This window comes from Furipterus horrens, unplaced genomic scaffold (assembly GCF_987537825.1).
Source record: "Furipterus horrens unplaced genomic scaffold, mFurHor1.1.pri manual_scaffold_13, whole genome shotgun sequence".
Taxonomy (NCBI): domain Eukaryota; kingdom Metazoa; phylum Chordata; class Mammalia; order Chiroptera; family Furipteridae; genus Furipterus; species Furipterus horrens.
This window is the reverse complement of record NW_028327183.1, coordinates 24,690,182-24,709,261: the sequence shown is the minus strand read 5'-3', so window position 1 is coordinate 24,709,261 and position 19,080 is coordinate 24,690,182. Positions and strand designations below refer to the sequence as shown.

The following is a 19,080-nucleotide window of genomic DNA, read 5'->3' as shown; positions in this document are numbered from 1 at the left end:
AGCAAATAAGGAACACAGAGCTCACAATGCTATATGGTTCTGGGGGTGAATGCCAGTTCCTCCTCACTGGTACCTCGGTGAGACCCAGAAGAGGCCAGGTTTGACTACCAGTTTTGCCACATACTGTTGGGTTGGCCAAAAAGTTCATATAGCTTTTTCTGTACTATGGCTCTAGTAGTGCTTAGTTGTCTTTAACTTCATTTGAAGCAATTTTGTTAGATTGTATTGTGACAGCTGTTGTATCAGCGTACATTTAAAAAAAAAACCAAGTTGGTCAAGTTCTGTGCAGCCATTTTAATATTGAAGATGGAAGGAAACATGCAACATTTTTTGGTGTATTATGCTTTATTATTTCAGGAAAGGTAAAAAAGCAGTTGAAACACAAAAACAATTTGTGCGGTGTATGGCGAAGGTGCCGTGACTGATCTAACATGTCAAAAGTGGTTTTTGAAGTTTCTTGGTACCAGTGATATTTTGGCCAAATAATTCTTTGCTGTGGGACTGCTTTATGCATTGGAAGATATTTAGCAGCCCCCCTGGCCTCTACCCATGAGAAGCCAATAGTGGGAGATAGCTGACATAATACATCCAAATCAATAAAGGTATTGGTAAAAATGAAAAATGTGTCTTTTATTTTACAGAAAAGAAACCATACAGACTTATTGGCTAACCCAACAGTTTTGTGACCTTGGATGATTTTCTTGATCTGTCTATGCTTTGGTTTCCTCATCTGTAAAAATGGAGGTGATAACAGTAATCTAGATATTATATTTGAAGGATTAAATTACACACAATCCCTTTAAAGCACAGAACTGTGCCTTATAAGTAAGTGTGCTTGCTGCCCATAACATGTGATGTTGATGTTGAAACTTTGCACATAGTTCTGTTATTTCCTTAGGCTAGTTTCTAAAAGTGGAATTACTGATCAAAAGATGTGACTGTTTCAAAGGTTTTTTTTCATGGGTATTGCCAAAAAATGCCCTTCAGAAGGAATGTTGTAAATTAACCTCCCCAGCAGTCTGTCAGGGTGTCCATTTATGCAGACGTCTGCCAGTGCTGGTCAGTTATTTTAACTTTTGCCAATTTTGCAAAAAATGCCAATTCATAGTTTTACTTTTTAAACTTTTATTAGTGGTGAATTTAAATATATTCCGTTTGTTTCCTGGTTATTTCACATATCTTTACCCTCCCACACTTATTTTTTGTTTTTTGTTTTTGTTTTTTCCATTAATATGTTCATCTGTTCCTTACTGAATCATATTATTCATTTCAATATTAAAAGTAAATAGTTTATTTACAATTTATGTCAAAAGTCTTTATAATTTTTTTAAAATTTAGATCATGACACTGATATACAGAAGTTTAAAATATTTATGTAATATAAGCTTTTAAATTTTCCTTTTGGCTTAGAAAGACCTTTCTCTATCCTGTGTGTGTATTTTTATTTTTACATTTAATTCTTGAATTAAACTGTATATATGTTGGTTGATGAGATGAGTTAAGAATCTCACAATTTTCCTTTAAATAGTTAACTAGTTATCCAAACCCACTTTCTTTTCTGAATCTAGAATCTAAAATGCCATTTTCATTATATACAAAACACACACACACACATATATACACATCTGTTTCTGGGCTTTTTGTGCAATTATTATTTTTTGTGCTTATACTAGTTACTACTTTATTGTAGCTTTATGTTTTAATAAACAGTAGTGCAAGTTTTGAGTTCATTTTTCTTTTTGTTTCAAAGTTTTTGGGGCTATTACTGTTTCTTTTTTATTTAAAACAAATTTGTCAGATTCTGATTGAAATTACTTTAAAGTTAATTTTAAGAAGATTAACATGTTTATAGTAATGAACCTTTGTATCCACAAATATAGAAGTGCCTCCATTTGGTAAAATTATTTGTGTGTTACAGTTGTTTTGTGGGTTTTTTCATTTAATCTTGCATGTTTTTTGTTAAATTTGTTTCAAGACATTTTACATTTTTGTTGCGTCTATAAATAGGATTTTTGCCAACTATCTTTTCTAACTAGTTATTGCTGAGTGTTCATTAGATCTTTATTTTGTAACCAGACATCTTTTGAATTTTCTTATAATTTAAAATTCTTTCAATTCATTCTCTTGAGCTATTTAGATTTATGATGATATATGCAAGTATTACTTTTTAGAGTCTTTCCTGTAGATTACCTTTATATATTTTTTTCCTACCTTATTGCATTGGCTAGAAGTTTTAAAACAATATTTAAAATAATGGTTTTGGACATAAGGGATGCATTTTAGATGGTGGAATTTTATGCATTCTAGAACTTGAAAGTGTGGGTGTCATATTGTACCTCTGGATTAGGCCTTCTAAGTACTTCCCAAATACCTACATCCATGTTCACATCTGGCTGTTTTTATACTCCCTCCTTCCCTCCTCCAGCCTCTACCATTTTAGAAGGGAAAGATAAAGACTGTGAATATATTGTAGAATCTTGGGCCTTTAAATGATGGGGCTTGAGGTAGGGAATACAAGTGCCGAATTTAAGGCACCCTGTTTTGTTCTGCATCTTCCTTGACATGCTTATTCTTCAGGCTGACAAGGGACACGAAAGGCACAGACTTGTCCTGTGGATGCCAATTCTGCCCAATTTAGTCTGTGTTAGAGACCTAGAAGCAGCTCTTCTGTCTTCTGTAATTTCTCTGCAGCATCCCTCCTGCCTCCCGCCCCTACCCCCAGCACAGCCATGGGGGAACATCTAACAAAGGAAAACCATGAGGTAACTCCAAACATTAGTGTGACTCGACTTCTCTCTCAGCAGAGGCGGGGATTCGGCTTTGTACTCGTGTTTCCAATGATTGTGGCACACAGTAAGCACTTAGTAAATTGACAATAAGTGCTTGATTTGTTGAATGCTGTGGTTTGGACAGTTTTGTAAACTAAGCTCACACAAGGGGTTATTGGTATTAGTATTCTGTGCTTGACGGTTATGTATCGTGTTTTGCCGTTAGAAACGGAAACAGACAAATGAGGAAATGTTCATGGAGGGCTCTGAAACAGTGTGAATTGTAAGGGTATGGATGATGGGGGTGGGTCACCAGTTGCAATTAGATTTAAGAGCTAACAAAGGGCCCAGAAGATGGAAGTTTACGCACATTGGCTCTGGGCCTGTGGCCAGCTGTCATGGCTGGGTGTTCCACAGTCTCAAGGTCACTGCCCTGTGCCATAAAGGGTGGTTACTGAAGGCAAGCTGGGAAGGTGACCTTTTAGTCCAGAGGCCAGAGCTGGCTGAGGTTAGGAGTGGTTATTGACCTGTTTGAGGCCCCTGAGTTAGTGCGCCCAGACCCGGGCTTTGTGATTCCAAAATTCCTGCTTTTTTCGCTACTCTCTCCAGCCTTTGTTGTGGCCAAGCAGTGTTGGAGGCTGGTCAGGGACAAATGTCTTGTCCAAAAGTAGGAGCTGACCAAAACTCCCTGACTGGCTTCCGTTTCTTTTGGAGACACTGTTCAAATGGAAGGTGTGGTCTGAAAGCAATGCTGTGGCTTGCAGAGCACTCTAGAGAGAATCCAATGATTATTTCTATGAGATCCCTGAGAAAAATTATTTCTATGACGTCTCTGAGCAAAAATTCTGGGGTGATCTTCTAGACCGAATCCCCAGAGCTGGGGCAATTCCCTGAAAGTCTGTGCTGCCTCTAAGAATTCCCTTCTTCTTATCCCCTGCTGGGCCACTGGAACCTATAATATTAAGCATGATGATAATGCTAATTACCCCCATTCAGTGAGTGTATATGCTGTGCCAGGCACAGAGCTAAGTGCTCACATGAATTAGACCATTTAGTTCTGACAGCGAGGTGGTCATTATTAACCCCATTGTACAGATGAGGAAACTGATGCATAGAATTGGGGGAGACTTGCTAAAGTCTGCAAGGTTGTAATTGGACTAACACATTGTTCCCCTATGCAACACCATTTTATCTCAAGTATTTTCGTGATTTATGTAGAAACCCATTGTAATACCGAAGAGTACAATTAACATAAATTTTCTTCATGGCTAATGGGCAAGTTTAGTAGCTTGGGCACCATGTATCCCTTTGACTGCCGGGTTCTAGCATGTTTCTCACGTGTGTGTGTGTGTGTGTGTGTGTGCGCACCATCATTTCATGCTCTTTGGACGAGTTCTTGTCCTTGATGTCAGAGAGGAGGCAAGCAAGTGGCACGTCTAGAAGAACCAACCAAGAACCAAGAAAGAGGACTGAGCTGGGTGTAAATGCAAGTTTTGTGGTAACTTGAGGCAGGGGCACCTTCATGGGATGGGTAAGGAGCCAGGATGAGCTCAGCACTTGGGGATAGCTGGAAAGACTTTGAAAGGAAGGATGTCAACAGTATCACAGCCCTGGAGGTCCAATGGTTGCCAGTAGCTGGAACGTACTGTAGTGGGAGATCCATCATAACTTCCTGTGCCTTAAGTTGAAGAAGCAGTAGTGCCGGGTTACAAAACCGGGACCAGCTTTTGAAGGAACGTGCCTGTGGCAATGAGTCATTTAGTGTCTGCATTTCCTGGAATGTATGCCTACATCCCCAAGCCCAGCACAGCGTGTTCCATATAATGAGTGCTAATGCAATAACATTGTTGAATGCATGAGTCCAAACCCCATGCCTCTAATTGACAAATAGATTGACTTCCTCATATCCCCTTCCCAAGCCTACTTCTCTTTCTGAGTTTCTGTAGTTGCTTTCTACCTAGATGTCCTCTCTGTTCGCAGTGTGTCTGGTTTCTGGCTGTGCCTTCACCTCCGGCGCGCCTCTAGCACTCTCTTGTCTTCTTGGCCCACATTCCAACCATGTCAACCTCAGGCCCAGGTAAAATGCCCCTCAAAAACTATTATGATACAAACTCATAAGTGGTCATGACCCTGAAGTTCTACTCTGTGTAGCCTGGCTACCGCAGCTATAACATGAACACCACCCCTAGCCCCCCACCATTAGATTCAACAAGACTTACACATTGGCCAGATAGAAGTCTCAAAGCAACACTCTTGAAATACCACACCTTGCATGATGGCATTTTCTGATACGGTCTATGAGAAGATAACAGTTGTGAAATACCCACCCAGGTAACTAAATAAATTATGGTGGTTTGGTATTAAGTTCATTGAATATAACTTTTCTCTATATACAATTTCATCCGTTGTCTTTATTCCTGGCAGTAATTGGTTAGCAAAACCAGTCTCCATGCAGAATAATGGGAGACCTTGTTTGTCTTGCCATCAGGAATGACTCAATCCTACTGGGGAGCCATTACAGAGTTTTAAGAGGGAGACAGGGTAGTAAGATTTATACTCTAGAAAGCTCAGCCTGGTATCTACAAGATGAGATTGGAGGAAGGAGACGGTAGGTAGATCAGTTTGTAGTTCTGGTCAAGGTAACCATTTTATATGTGATCTGTTACGAGAGCATCTGAAATCTTTGATAATCTCTGTGCTACATTACTTTATCCTCAGGGTAGTGGGTTTGTTTTCCTAATTTTTAATTTATTTATTTTTTTGTGGTGACAACTGCTTTACTTGAGTTTATTGACAAAGCACGGGGGGGGGGGGGCGGGGGGAAGAAGCACATCCAAGACTCTCCATTTTCTCTTGTTCAGACAGGCATTTCTTCGTCTTGGCATAGTGGCAATGTCCCCAGAGAGAGTTTAGAAACAGCCACGTCCTACAGGTTATGAAGAGAGGTCACAAATGCCTTCTAGGAAGCTGCCATAAACCTGTCCAGGGAGCCTTGGAGAATGTCCAGGATTTTCAGCATTTTCAGAATGTTGGAATAGGGCGAGGCCATTGCTTAGCCAAAATGGCATTATGCAGATATTCAGAGTGCTTCCAGCACATATAGAAATTGGCTTCCTGCTCATTCCTTCCTGCTCTCCAACCAGGCTGCAACTATGGCCCCTTTGAGGTTCTCAGCGTACCTTTAAATATATCCAGCAGAGATTCTGGAATATATCAAGAGCTTTTTTTTTTTTTGATAACTGATTTTATGAATCCTCAGATTCCTGAAACTCCGTACTCCTCCCAGTAAAGGACCCTAACCCCTCTCACAAGAGACGCCAGTGCTGTGGGGAGGGGTGGAAATGGTTATAGGAAGAACATTATCTGGAGACATGGGATACACCGGCTTGTTGCTACAGTCTTTCCCCTTTTCTACCGATGTCTGAGTCTGTCTTGGTCAGTGGTCTTTTGACATCTTTTGGTAGACGGAATGGATCATGAGACAGGCGACAGAAGTAAAATGTATGTTTTTTCATTCCTCAGAATTCCCAACTTGACTCTTATTTAGGGACAATCCAAAGAAAGCCTGTGGACCTTAAGAGAGGTTAGTTTAATAGAAACAGACCAAAGGGATGGTTACTAGAAGGGCGGGGGTGGAGGTTTGGGTGGAAAGGGAGAGGGAAATATAGTCAATAATACTGTGATATTGACAGATGATTACTAAAATTAGTGGGCTGACCACATTGTAAGGTATACAAATGTTGAATCACTATATTGTACACCTGAAACTAGGAGAACCAATGTAAGATTGTATACAAACTATAATTAAAAAAGTAAATAAAAGAGGTTAGTTTAATTTTTTGAGAGCAAATAGAACAAAAAGAAGTCCCTATACTACTGTTGGACAGTTCAGCATTGTCTTCATCACAGCTAATGCCCAGATTCTTAGACTTCCTTCTAAATATTTTTATACATTCATTTACTAAATTATTATTTCTTTTTGATAGGTAAAGCATGCTCATGGTACAAAATTCAAGTGGATCAAAAGGGTAAATGGGGAAAGTAGTTCTCCTTAAACATCTCCCAGACAGGACTTCATGAGTTACCAGCTTTGTGTAAGAAATTCTGTGCATATTCAAGCTTGTATGTTTATGGAGGAGACCTTTCCTTGATTGAGCAGATTTGTGTTTTTCTCGATATTGCAGCCTATGTCTCAAGAGCAGGAGGCTCTTGCCAAGTTTTTGATTAGAAGGGGCCTCCAGACGAGTGTGGCCACTCTTGTAGGGAACATCCTATACTTCACTGAATCTGAAATGTTGTCAGTGGTAAGATAGACTACTAAGATAGAGAGCATGCAGCCAATTAAACTATGATACTCCCTCAATTGTAAGATATATCCTGATTTCAGAGATGTTAAAATTGAAAAAAGTGGTCTCAGCATCAGTGAAATATGGTACTTCATTTTCTCATCATTCTTTGCCCTCTGTACACTATCATCATTATGGATCTCATCAGTAAAAAGCGATGGCTATGTATGGTGCCAGGTGGGTACTGGAAATATCAGGGGGAACACTTTGTCAAGTATATGATTATCTAACCATTCTGCTGTACACCTGAAACTAATTTAAAATAATACCGAATGTAAACTGTAATTGAAAAGTAAAATTAAAAAAGTGATGGCTCTAGTGACTCTCATTATGCCTGTTTATTCTGGAGAGAAAGTGGCCCTAGAGCCTTGTGCTATTGTTGGCCAAAAATAATGTCACACCTGCTCCAGTCTGGATTGATTTCCCTCAAGGTCTAGAGCACAGCTGCCATCCTGGAGTCTCTTCACTATGAGCTTGAGGAGTCCCTGCCTTTTTAACTGTGATACATACATCTTTTAAGTATGCTCTCTCTTGATCTACACCCTAGTTATGGGGGAGCACATTCTCAAAAGGATTCTTGAGAAAGGTGGGTGGGAAGTTAATATTTGAGATTGTCCATTTATAAAAACGCATTTACTCTAGGCTACCACTTGATTGTTGATTTAGCTCAGTATAAAATTTTAGGTTGGAAACCATTTAAAAAGTGTCTTTAAAATACTTTAATATTTTTAAAGTATTGCTCTATTGCTTCTGGTGTTCAGGGTTGCTTTTGAGAAATCTGAAGCAATTTTGGTTCCTGGTCCTTTGGATGCTTTTAAAACTTTATTTTCCTCTTTGAAAGATTTCAGAATCTTATCTGTGAAATTCAGTTTTGAATTTCTATAAGGATGTGCCTTGGGTTAGTCTGTTTTTGGTCATTGTATGGGATACCTAGTGGGATCTGTGAGTGTGAAAACTTATATTATGTTGTGGGAATTTTCCAGAATTATCTTACTGATTTTCTCCCTTTCAATTTTTCTCTTTTTACTTTCTTGAAGTCCTTTTATTCAGATACTGGATTTCCTTGCTCTCTAATTTTTCTTAACAGTGTTTTGTAGTTCCCAGTGTATATGTTTCGCATATCTTTTATCAGATTTATCCTTAAGAATTTCATGTATTTTGATGCTATTGTGAATGGTATTAATTTTTTTTTTATCTCTGATTGTTCATTGCTAGCATGTAGAAATATTATTGGTGTTTGTATATTCCTCTTGTATCATGCATGCAGTTTGGTGAAACTTATTAGTTCTAGTACTTTTTTTTTTAAAGATTCAATTCAATTATCTACCTAGCCAATCATGTTGTCTGGGAATAAAACCACTTTTGCTTCTTTGTTTTCAACCTGGATACCATTTATTTCTTTTTCTTGTTTGATTGCTCTGGATAGAACCTCCAATAAATGTTGAATGTAAGTGATGAGAGACATCCTTGTCTTGTTTATCCCCTTTGTTCAAGGGGAAAGCATTTAGTTTTTCACCATTAGGTGTTATGCTAGGTGATTTTTTTCTTCCTTTTTTTGTGTAGATGCACTTCATCAAGTAGAGGAAATCCTTGTTCCTAATTTACTGAAATTTTATGATCAAGAATGGATATTGGCTTTTGTCAAATGCTTTTCTTTTTCTGTATCGATGGAGTTATTTTGTATATTTTTTATTGTTTTGTTTGTCAGTGTGGTGAATTACATTGATTTTTTTTTGGAATGTTAACTCGACCTTGCAGCCTGGGGAAAAAATTCCACTTGGTCATGATGTACAATTCTTTTAACACATTGTTGGATTGTATTTGCTAAAATTGTCTGTAGAAATTTTGTATTTATGTGCATGGTAGATATGGTTTGTAGTTTGTTTTCTGTTCTTGCAATATCTTTTTTTAAATCATTTTTATATAATTTTCTCTTCTTTTTTCTTTTGTATATTTTATTGATTATGTTGTTAAAATAGTACCAATTTTTTTCCCCTTTGCTCCCCTCTGCCCAGTAACCCCCATCCCCCAGCAATCTCACCGCCCTAGTTCATGTCCATGGGTTGTGCATACGAGTTCTTTGGTGTCACCCTTTCCTATATTCTTTTTTTAAAAATTAATTAATTTTTTATAACAATAAAAAATAACAATTCCCCCCTCTCAGACTTAAGACCCTTTATAATCTTATAAAGGACAATGGTTGAAGGTCTCGTGCTCCTGTAGCTGCTTCAAGCTGGACATGGTTGTCATCCTACCTACCCTTGGGTCCAGAAATCCCTAATAAGAGTGCAGGAGTGGAGGGGAGGGTGGCCTTCCCACATGGGGAAGGATCTTGCAGACTCCAGATCAGCTGGCTGTCCGTGGACCACAGCATGCTTGGTTTAACAGGCTGGCATCCTTGTTGTATTCACAGACCTAGTTTAGCTTTCAAATGAAAACAAACTTTAAATGAAAATAAACTTTAAAGACAGTTAGCTGCACTACTTTATAGCCTACCACTGAGCATTGTGATTTTCCTTGAATCGCAATTTTTCTCCTTAAGAGAACCCTCCTTGTCATTAAAGGGACCACATTAAGTCCAGTTTTAATTTATCCTGTTCGTTTGCATAAACACAACAAGAGCAGCAAATGATCACATATGATTTTTACATCTGCTTTGTTGGAACTTACACAAGGAACCTTTAGGGTGACTTTCAGTCAGCCCCTCAGGGCACAGGAGCTGAGCCACATACCTGGCATTCATCCTTGCCTGTAAACACATGTCTTTTCCAAGTCCTTCGGGTTTTCCATTGTGCCTTAAGGTCCCTTCTAGCCATCTTTCAGGAAAGCAACCTTCGTTCCTTCCCTGGAAAGATTGCCATGGACCTCACAACCAACCAAGGTACCAGGCCTTTTTTCTTGTGGGCTTTCATTACCTTCGGAAGTCAATCCCAGTTCCTCAGGGCTTTTTGGTAACAACCAGAGCCCAAGCATGTCTCCTTTAGGCATGACATTCCAGTCAAAGTCATGGTCAACAAAACCTCTATTAACAACTGGTCTTATTAGTTTTATGCAAAGAACCTTATGTCATTACTTCTTCAGAATGCCAAATTCTGGAGGGATCAGGTAGGGAGAAAAATATAGTGTGAAGGAAGATCTTTGTCCTTCTAATATTCACTAAAATTGCATTTCCATTCTTTATATTTTCTTTTGTTCACTGTCCTAAATGTGAGGTTTATTTGGGGGGGGGGTGTTGCTGGCTCATTTATTAATTTCTTTTGCTTTCATTATTTTTTCCCCCACTAAAAATTTTTGTTTTTCTATTTACAGTTGTCCCACTTTTCCCCTATTGTTTCCCTGCACCCTTCCTACCCGTTCTCCCACAGTCAGTCCCCACCCAGTTGTCCATGTTCATGAGTCATTTATACATGTTCTTTGACTAGACCCTTCCCCTTCTTACCCTCTTCTCCCCCTCCCCCCTCCTGTCACTGTTAGTCTGTTCCTTGTTTACATGCCTCTGGTTCAATTTTGCTCGTTTGTTTGTGTTGTTCATTAGTGTCCTGTAATAGGTTATAGCACAAGGTATTTTTCTTTTGTTGCCTGGCTTATTTTGCTAAGCATAATTCTTTCCAGTTCAATCCATGTTGTTGCAAATGGTAGGAGCTCCTTCTTTATTCCTGCTGCATAGCATTCCATTGTGTAAATGTACCCCAGATTTTTGACCCACTCATCTACAGATGGGCACTTAAGCTGTTTCCAGCACTTGGCTGTTGTAAATAGTGCTGCTGTGAACATAGGGGTGCACAGGTTCTTGTTCTTTTGAATTGGTATTTCAGGATTCTTCAGATATAATCCTAGCAATGGAATTGCTGGTTCAAAAGGCAGTTCCATTTTTAGTTTTTGGAGGAAATTTCATACTGTTTTCCACAGTGGCTGCACCAGTCTGCATTCCCACCAGCAGTGCACCAGGGTTCCCTTTTCTCTGTATCCTTGCCAGCACTCGTTGTTTGTTGACTTGTTGATGATGGCCATTCTGACTGGTGTAAAATGGTATCTCATTGTGGTTTTTATTTGCATCTCTCTGATGGCTAGTGATGTTGAGCATTCTTTCATATGCTTATGGACCTTCTGTATGTCCTCCTTGGAGAAATGTCTTTTCAGGTCCTTTGCCCATTTTTTAATTGGGCTGTCCGTCTTCTTTGTGTTGAGACATGTAAGTTCTTTATATATTTTGGAGATCAATCCCTTGTCTGAGGTATCATTGGCAAATATATTTTCCCATATGGTTGGTTTGCTTTTCATCTTGCTGATGTTTTCTTTTGCTGAGCAGAAACTCTTTAGTTTGATGTAGTCCCATTTGTTTATTCCTTCCTTTATTTCCCTTGCCTTAGGAGATGTATCAGTGAAAATATTGTTACGTGGGATATCTGAAATTCTCCTGCCTGTGTTTTCCTCTAGGACTTCTATGGTGTCACATCTTACATTTAAGTCTTTGATTCATCTTGAATTTATTCTGGTGTGTGGTGTATGTTGGTGGTCTACTTCATTTTTTTGCATGTCCCTGTCCAGTTCTCCCAGCACCATTTGTTGAAGAGGCTCTTCTCATTCCATTTTATGTTCCTTCTCCCTTTGTGAAATATTAGTTGACCATAGAGACCTGGGTTTATTTCTGGGTTCTCTATTCTGTTCCATTGATCTATATGTCTGTTCTTATGCCAGTACCAGACTATTTTGATTATCGTGGCCTTGTAGTATAGTTTGGTATCAGGTATTGTGATTCCTCCTACTGTGTTCTTCTTCCTCAAGATTGCTGTGGCTATTTGGGGTATTTTTTGGTTCCATATAACTTTTTGAAGTATTTGTTCTAGGCCTGTGAAATATGTCATTGGTATTTTAATAGGGATTGCATTGAATCTATAAATTGCTTTGGGTAGTATGGACATTTTAATGATGTTGATTCTTCACATCCATGAACATGGTATATGCTTCCATTTATTTGTATCTTCTTTAATTTCTTTCTTCAGCGTTATGTAGTTTTCTGAGTACAGGTTCTTTTACCTCCTTGGTTAAGTTTATTCTTAGGTACTTTATTTTTCTTGTTGCTATAGTAAATGGGATTTTTTTTTTTCTCATCTCTGTCTCTGATATTTTATTGTTGGTGTACAGAAATGCCTTTGATTTCTGAATATTGACTTTGTAACCTGATATTTTGCCAAATTCACTTATTAGGCCGAGTAGTTTTTCATGGAGTCTATAGGGTTTTCTATGTATATTATCATGTTTTCTGCAAATAATGACAATTTTACTTCCTCTTTTCCAGTTTGGATGCCTCTTATTTCTCTTTCTTGTCTGATTGCTGTGGCTAGAACTTCCAAGACTATGTTGAATAGGAGTGGAGAGAGTGACATCCTTGTCTTGTTCCTGACCTCAGGGGTAATGCTTTCAGTTTTTGCCCATTGAGTATGATGTTGACTTCAGGTTTCTCATATATGGCCTTTATTATGTTGAGGTATGCTCCCTCTATTCCCATTTTGCTGAGAGTTTTCATCATAAATAGGTGTTGAACTTTATCAGATGCCTTTTCCGCATCTATTGATATGATCATGTGGTTTTTGTCCTTCATTTTGTTTATGTGGTGTATTACGTTTATTGATTTTTGAATGTTAAACCATCCTTGCATCCCTGGGATGAATCTCACTTGATTGTGGTGTATGATCTTTATAATGTGTTGCTGGATCTTGTTTGCCAATATTTTGTTGATTACTTTAGCATCTATGTTCATCAATGATATTGGCCTGTAGTTTTCTTTCTTTGTTGTGTCTTGACCTGGTTTTGGAATTAGTGTAATACTGGCTTCATAGAACAAGTTTGGGATTCTTCCCTGTTCTTGGATTTTTTGGAATAGTCTGAAAAGGATAGGAGTTTGTTCTTTCCTAAATGTTTTGTAAAATTCACCTGTGAAGCCATCCAGTCTAGGGCTTTTGTGTGCCGGGAGTTTTTTGATGACTGCTTCAATTTCACTAGATGTTATTGGTCTGTTCAGGCTTTCTGCTTTTTCTTGATTCGGTTTTGGAAGATATATGTTTCCAGAAATTTGTCCATTTCATCTAGGTTGTCAAATTTCTTGTGATACAATTGTTTGTAGTAATTTCTTACAATCCTTTGTGTTTCTGTGGTATCAGTTGTGATTTCTCCTTTTTCATTTCTGATTTTATTTATTTGGGTCCTTTCTCTTTTTTTCTTGATGAGCCTGGTTAAAGGCTTGTCGATTTTGTTTATCTTTTCAAAGAACCAGCTCCTATTTTTGTTGATCTTTTGAATTGTTTGTTTAGTCTCTATGTCATTTAATTCTGCTCTGATCTTGATGATTTCCTTCCTTGTACTTGCTCTGGGCTTTGTTTGTTGTTGTTCCTCTAGTTCTTGTAGCTGTAGGGTTAGATTTTTTTTTTATTAGAGATTCTTCTATCCTTTTTAGGTCAGCCTGTATTGCTATGAACTTTCTTCTTAGGACTGCTCTCACTGTATCCCATAAGTTTTGGGTTGTGTGTTCATTATCATTTGTTTCTAGAAACTTCTTGATTTCTTCCTTGATGTCATTGTTAACCCATTCATTATTTAATAGCATGTTATTCATTCTCCATGAGTTTGAATGTTTTTGAGTTTTTTCCTTGAGGTTGATTTCCAATTTTAAGCCATTGTGATCGGAGAAGATGCTTGATATAATTTCAATTTTCTTGAATTTGTTGAGGCTTGTTTCGTGTGCTTCCATGTGATCTATCTTTGAAAATGTTCCATGTGCACTTGAAAAGAATGTATATTTTGCTTCTTTGGTGTGACAAGTTCTGTATATATCAACTAAGTCCATTTGATCTAGAGTGTTGTTCAATGTTCTTGCAATATCTTTGTGTGATTTTGGTGGCAGGATTTTGCTGCCCTGATCAAATTAATTGGGAAGTATTCCCTTCAATTTTCTGAAAGAGTTTTTGTTGAATTGGAGTTATTATAATAATAATTATTATTATTATTAATCTTTGGTAAACATGGAGTTTCTGTTGTGAAAATATTTTAAACTACAAAATAAATTTAGTAGATACAGGGCTATTCCTGTTATCTATTTCTTCTTGAATTCAAGAGTCTTATCTTTATGTTGCTCCAGGAATTATTTCATTTCATAAAGTTGTCAAATTTACTGGGAAAAAGTTAAAAGGATAACATTCCCTGATTATCCTTTTAATATATACAGAATATATAGTGATGTTACCTCCCTCATTATTGATATTATTGATTTGTAGCTTCTTTTCTGATCAGCCGAGATAGAGGTTTATAAATTTTATTGATTTTTTTTTCATTGAACCATCTTGAAGTTTCATTGATTTTTCTCTTATCATTTTTCTGTTTCCAACTTCATTATTTTCTCCTCTTCATTATGTTTTTATTTTGTTTTGGGTTTAATTGGTCCTTTTTTTAGTTTTTGAAGGTATAATCTGAGATAATTGACTTGAGACTTTACTTCTTTACTAATATAGGCTTTAGCAGCATACCACATATTTGATATGCTTTCTCTTCATTTTTATTTAGTTTAAAATTCTTTCTAATTGTCTTTGATTTCTTTTTTGACCTATGGATAATTTAGAAGTATATTGCTTAATTTCCCAATATTTTGGGATTTTTCTGATATCATTCTGTTAATTTAATTCCATTTTGGTCAGAGAACATACTTTGTGTGACTTCAGTCCTTCTAACCTTATTGAGACTTGTTTTATAACTCCATCTGTGAACTATATTGGCAAATATGTTACGTGCATTTGAAAATAATTAGTCTATTGTTAGCATGTGCAAGTCACCTAGGAGTCACTAGTAAAGACGAAGTGCCAGCGAGGTCAAGCTTGTTGATAGTAGTGTTCAGATTTTTTTATAGTCTGATTTTGTATATGTACTGATTTTCTGTGTACTTGTTTCATGAATTTTCGAGAGGTATATTTAAGCTTTTGACTATAGTTGTAGCTCTGTCCCTTCCATTTCTATCAGTTTTTTATTGTTGTATTTTTAAACTCTTATTAGGTACAGAAATGTTATGTTTATGTCCTTTCCATGAATTGGCCCTCTTATTATTATGTAATGACTTTCTTTTTCTTTGGTGATATACCTTGCTGTGAAATCTACTTTGATATTAGTATGGCCTCTGGCTTTCTTTTGAGTGTTAGCATGACATATCTTTTCCCATCCTTTTACATTTAACCAATTTCTGTGTCTATATTTAAATTGTGTCTCATCTAGCTAGACTATAGTTCATTCTTGCTTTTTAATCTAATTTGACAATCTCTTTTAATAGGGATGTTTAGACCATTTGCATTTAAGATTATTATTGATGTGCCTAGGCCTACTTCTATCATCTTAATGTTTGTTTTCTCATTGTCCATACATACATTGTTCCTTTCACTCTCTTTCCTACCTCTTTTATAGTAATTGAATAATTTAAAAATGTAAATCTCCATTGTTGGAGTATTAGTTATGCATCTTTGTTTTGTTATTTTATTTAGCTATATAACAAATACTTTGTTTTTGTTTATGTTGGGATGTCTTTACTCTGCCTTAATTTTTTAAAAGTTATCTTTGCTAGATTTTGGATTCTTGGTTGACAACATTTTTCTTTTGGTACTTTGAATATGTTGCCCCACTGCCCTATAGTCTCCATTTTTTTCTAATCAAAAGTCAGCTGTTAATCTTCTTCTTGTTCCCTGGTATGTAATGAGTCATTTCTCTCTTACTGCTTTAAAGACTTAATCTTTGGCTTTCAGCATTTGATTATGATGTGTCTGGATGTGATATCTTTGCATTTATTCTACTTAAGTTCATTGAGCTTCTTGGAGTTGTAGATGAGTGTTTCTCATCAAATTTGAGATATATTCAGCCATTATTTCTTTTAATATTTTCTCTTCCTCTTCTTATGGTACTTCCATTATGCATATGTTGGTGTGTGCTTAATGGTGTCTCACATTTCTCTAAGGCTCTGTTCATTTTCCTTCATTCTTTTTTTCTTTCTGTTCTTCAGATTGCATAATCTTTACTGATTTATCTTCAAGTTCACTGATTCTCTTTTCTATCAACTCAAATTAGCCTTGCTAATGTTATCTTCGTTTTGGTAATCATACTTATCAACTTCAGTATTTTCATTTGGTTCTTTCTTTAAAAAATTTTTTATCTTTTTTTTTTACACGTGCGAAAGCCCCGGACTCGTGGGGCCCCGGACGCCGCAGAATCCCTATACGCGCAGCTCCGAGCTCGCCATGAAGCCAGGTTTCAGTCCCCGTGGGGGTGGCTTTGGTGGCCGAGGGGGCTTTGGTGACCGTGGCGGTCGAGGTGGAGGCCGAGGCGGCTTTGGTGGGGGCCGAGGTGGCTTTGGTGGGGGCCGAGGTCGTGGTGGAGGCTTCAGAGGCCGTGGGCGAGGAGGAGGAGGAGGAGGAAGAGGTGGTGGATTCCAGTCTGGAGGTAACCGGGGTCGTGGTCGGGGAGGAAAAAGAGGAAATCAGTCGGGGAAAAATGTGATGGTAGAACCTCACCGGCATGAGGATGTTTTCATTTGTCGAGGAAAGGAAGATGCACTGGTCACCAAGAATCTGGTCCCTGGAGAATCAGTTTATGGAGAGAAGAGAGTCTCAATTTCGGAGGGAGATGACAAAATAGAGTACCGTGCCTGGAACCCCTTCCGCTCCAAGCTGGCAGCAGCAATCCTAGGAGGTGTGGACCAGATCCACATCAAGCCAGGGGCCAAGGTGCTCTACCTTGGGGCTGCCTCGGGCACCACCGTCTCCCACGTCTCTGACATTGTAGGCCCGGACGGTCTGGTCTATGCAGTTGAATTCTCCCACCGCTCTGGCCGTGACCTCATTAACTTGGCCAAGAAGAGGACCAACATTATTCCTGTCATTGAAGATGCTCGGCACCCACACAAATACCGCATGCTCATTGCAATGGTGGATGTAATCTTTGCTGATGTGGCCCAGCCAGACCAGACCCGGATTGTAGCCCTGAATGCCCACACCTTCCTACGTAATGGAGGACACTTTGTGATTTCCATTAAGGCCAACTGCATTGACTCCACAGCCTCTGCCGAGGCAGTGTTTGCTTCTGAAGTGAAAAAGATGCAACAGGAGAACATGAAGCCCCAGGAGCAGCTGACTCTAGAGCCGTATGAAAGAGACCACGCTGTGGTCGTGGGTGTGTACAGGCCACCCCCCAAGGTGAAGAACTGAAGTCCAGCACTTCATCTGGATTGTGAGAGATTGTGTTGCTACTGTTACACGTGTTTTTCTATTAAAAGACTCATTCTTCCCTCCAAAAAAAAAAAAAAAAATTTTTATCTTATTGATATTTTGTACTTGATGTGTCACAGTCATAGATACTTTCTTTTAAGTCTTCAAATATGGTTCCCTTTAGTTCTTGGAACTTCTTTATAACAGCTGTTTCAAAGTCTCTATCTGCTATGTCTAACACCTTTGGCCCCTCAAAGTTTCTGTTGTCTGCTTTTCCCCCTTGCTTATTCATCACATCTTAATGTTCCTTCATATCTCATAATTCTTGGTTGAAAACTGGCCATTTTAGATAACATATTGTAGCAAATATGGATACTGGTTCTCCTTCTCCACCTCCAACCAGGGCCTGTTTTTTTAAAAGAAAATCTATGGTCATTTATTTATGTGTTTAATGACTAGGGTGAACTAATTCTTAAAGTGTTTTTTCTTTGCTGTGTTCAACTTCTTATATCTCTGCTCAGCTTTTTCTTCTTGTTTTATCTTTTAGCCTGGCTTTGTAGGGATTCCCCAAGGGTCAACATAAGCCACTCATTAGTCAAAAGTTGTGCCTATGCCTCTTCAACCAGTTAGTTTTTCACTCTTTACTGTTGGGTTTACAGTTTTGTCCTCTGCTGGAGACTGGTACCTGGGGTGTTTCCTCTGTGGACACTCCTGAGAGGATGCAGCCCTGAGCATGTGGGCAGTCTTCCAGACCAGCAAGGATGAGTACAATTTTAAGCCCAGCTTCCTAGGATCATTGTAGTTTATTGTTCAGTCAGTGTTTGGCGAGAGGTTATGCTTAAAGCTCTAGAACCAGTAAGACCCTTTGCTGATGGGTTCATGTGGGGGAATGCATTTACGTCTGCTCCACATCCAGCTTTGATTGTTCCTATTGGGTGTTGCCTAACACACATTCAAGGCTTCTGGATTCTCCGGGGTGAGTGTGATTCCAGGAGTGCCCTTCTTGATTGTTCCTTCCCTGATTCTCTCTGTTAAACTTAAGGCTGATGTGCCATTTTGGGTATTGCTACTTGCTTCATGGAACTACTGGTCCCCTCTTAATTGCTTGCCACCAAGTTCTTCATTGTTTTCAACAGTGTCTTTAGGCATGATTTTCTCCATGTTCTGTTCCAGACAACATTACTTCTCTTTGGCGATAATTTTGGCTTTCCTTTTCTGATGCCCTCTCTCCCCTTAGGCAGAACCTGTTCACCATTGCACCAAGGCTAGGGGTGGGGACAGAAGTTCACATCTCCCAGTGTGACACCACCACTCTATGCATGGGCATTGGAGAAAGAAGGATAGCCCAAGATCTTAATTTTCCTCTCCATGCATGTAGCCTTCATTGTACAAGCAATCTGGGTTCTAGGGAGCTGATTGAAGCCCCTGTATTTTTGACCCCTGTCAAACCTGTGTAAAACCCTCATCTTATAAGTGGGATCTGTGTTGGGGAAAGAATTTTTCTAGTCCTTCACTTGTACCTGAGTTTCTTCAAAATGGAGCTGGTAGAGGGGTGGGATGGGAAGGAGGGATGAAGATTCTGGGGGCTTGCCCCTCCTTGAGCAGAATTGTAGCTTTAGACTGGGAGCTGGGGGGATATGGAACCTCCTTTTTCTTGGCTGCACCATCTGTAGTAGAGCTTCTGTTACTTAGAGCTGGGCAGGTCATGGACCAAATGCCACAAACTCTCACGAT

General features: G+C 38.5%; 1 protein-coding gene and 1 pseudogene across 1 annotated transcript in view; both read left to right on the top strand.

Moving 5' to 3' along the window:
• CDYL2 (chromodomain Y like 2) overlaps window positions 1-19,080 on the top strand; it is a 146,773-nt gene that overhangs the window by 52,032 nt on the left and 75,661 nt on the right. The gene's annotated exons all lie outside the window — the stretch shown is intronic.
• LOC149994265 (rRNA 2'-O-methyltransferase fibrillarin pseudogene) lies at window positions 16,307-17,425 on the top strand (annotated as a pseudogene).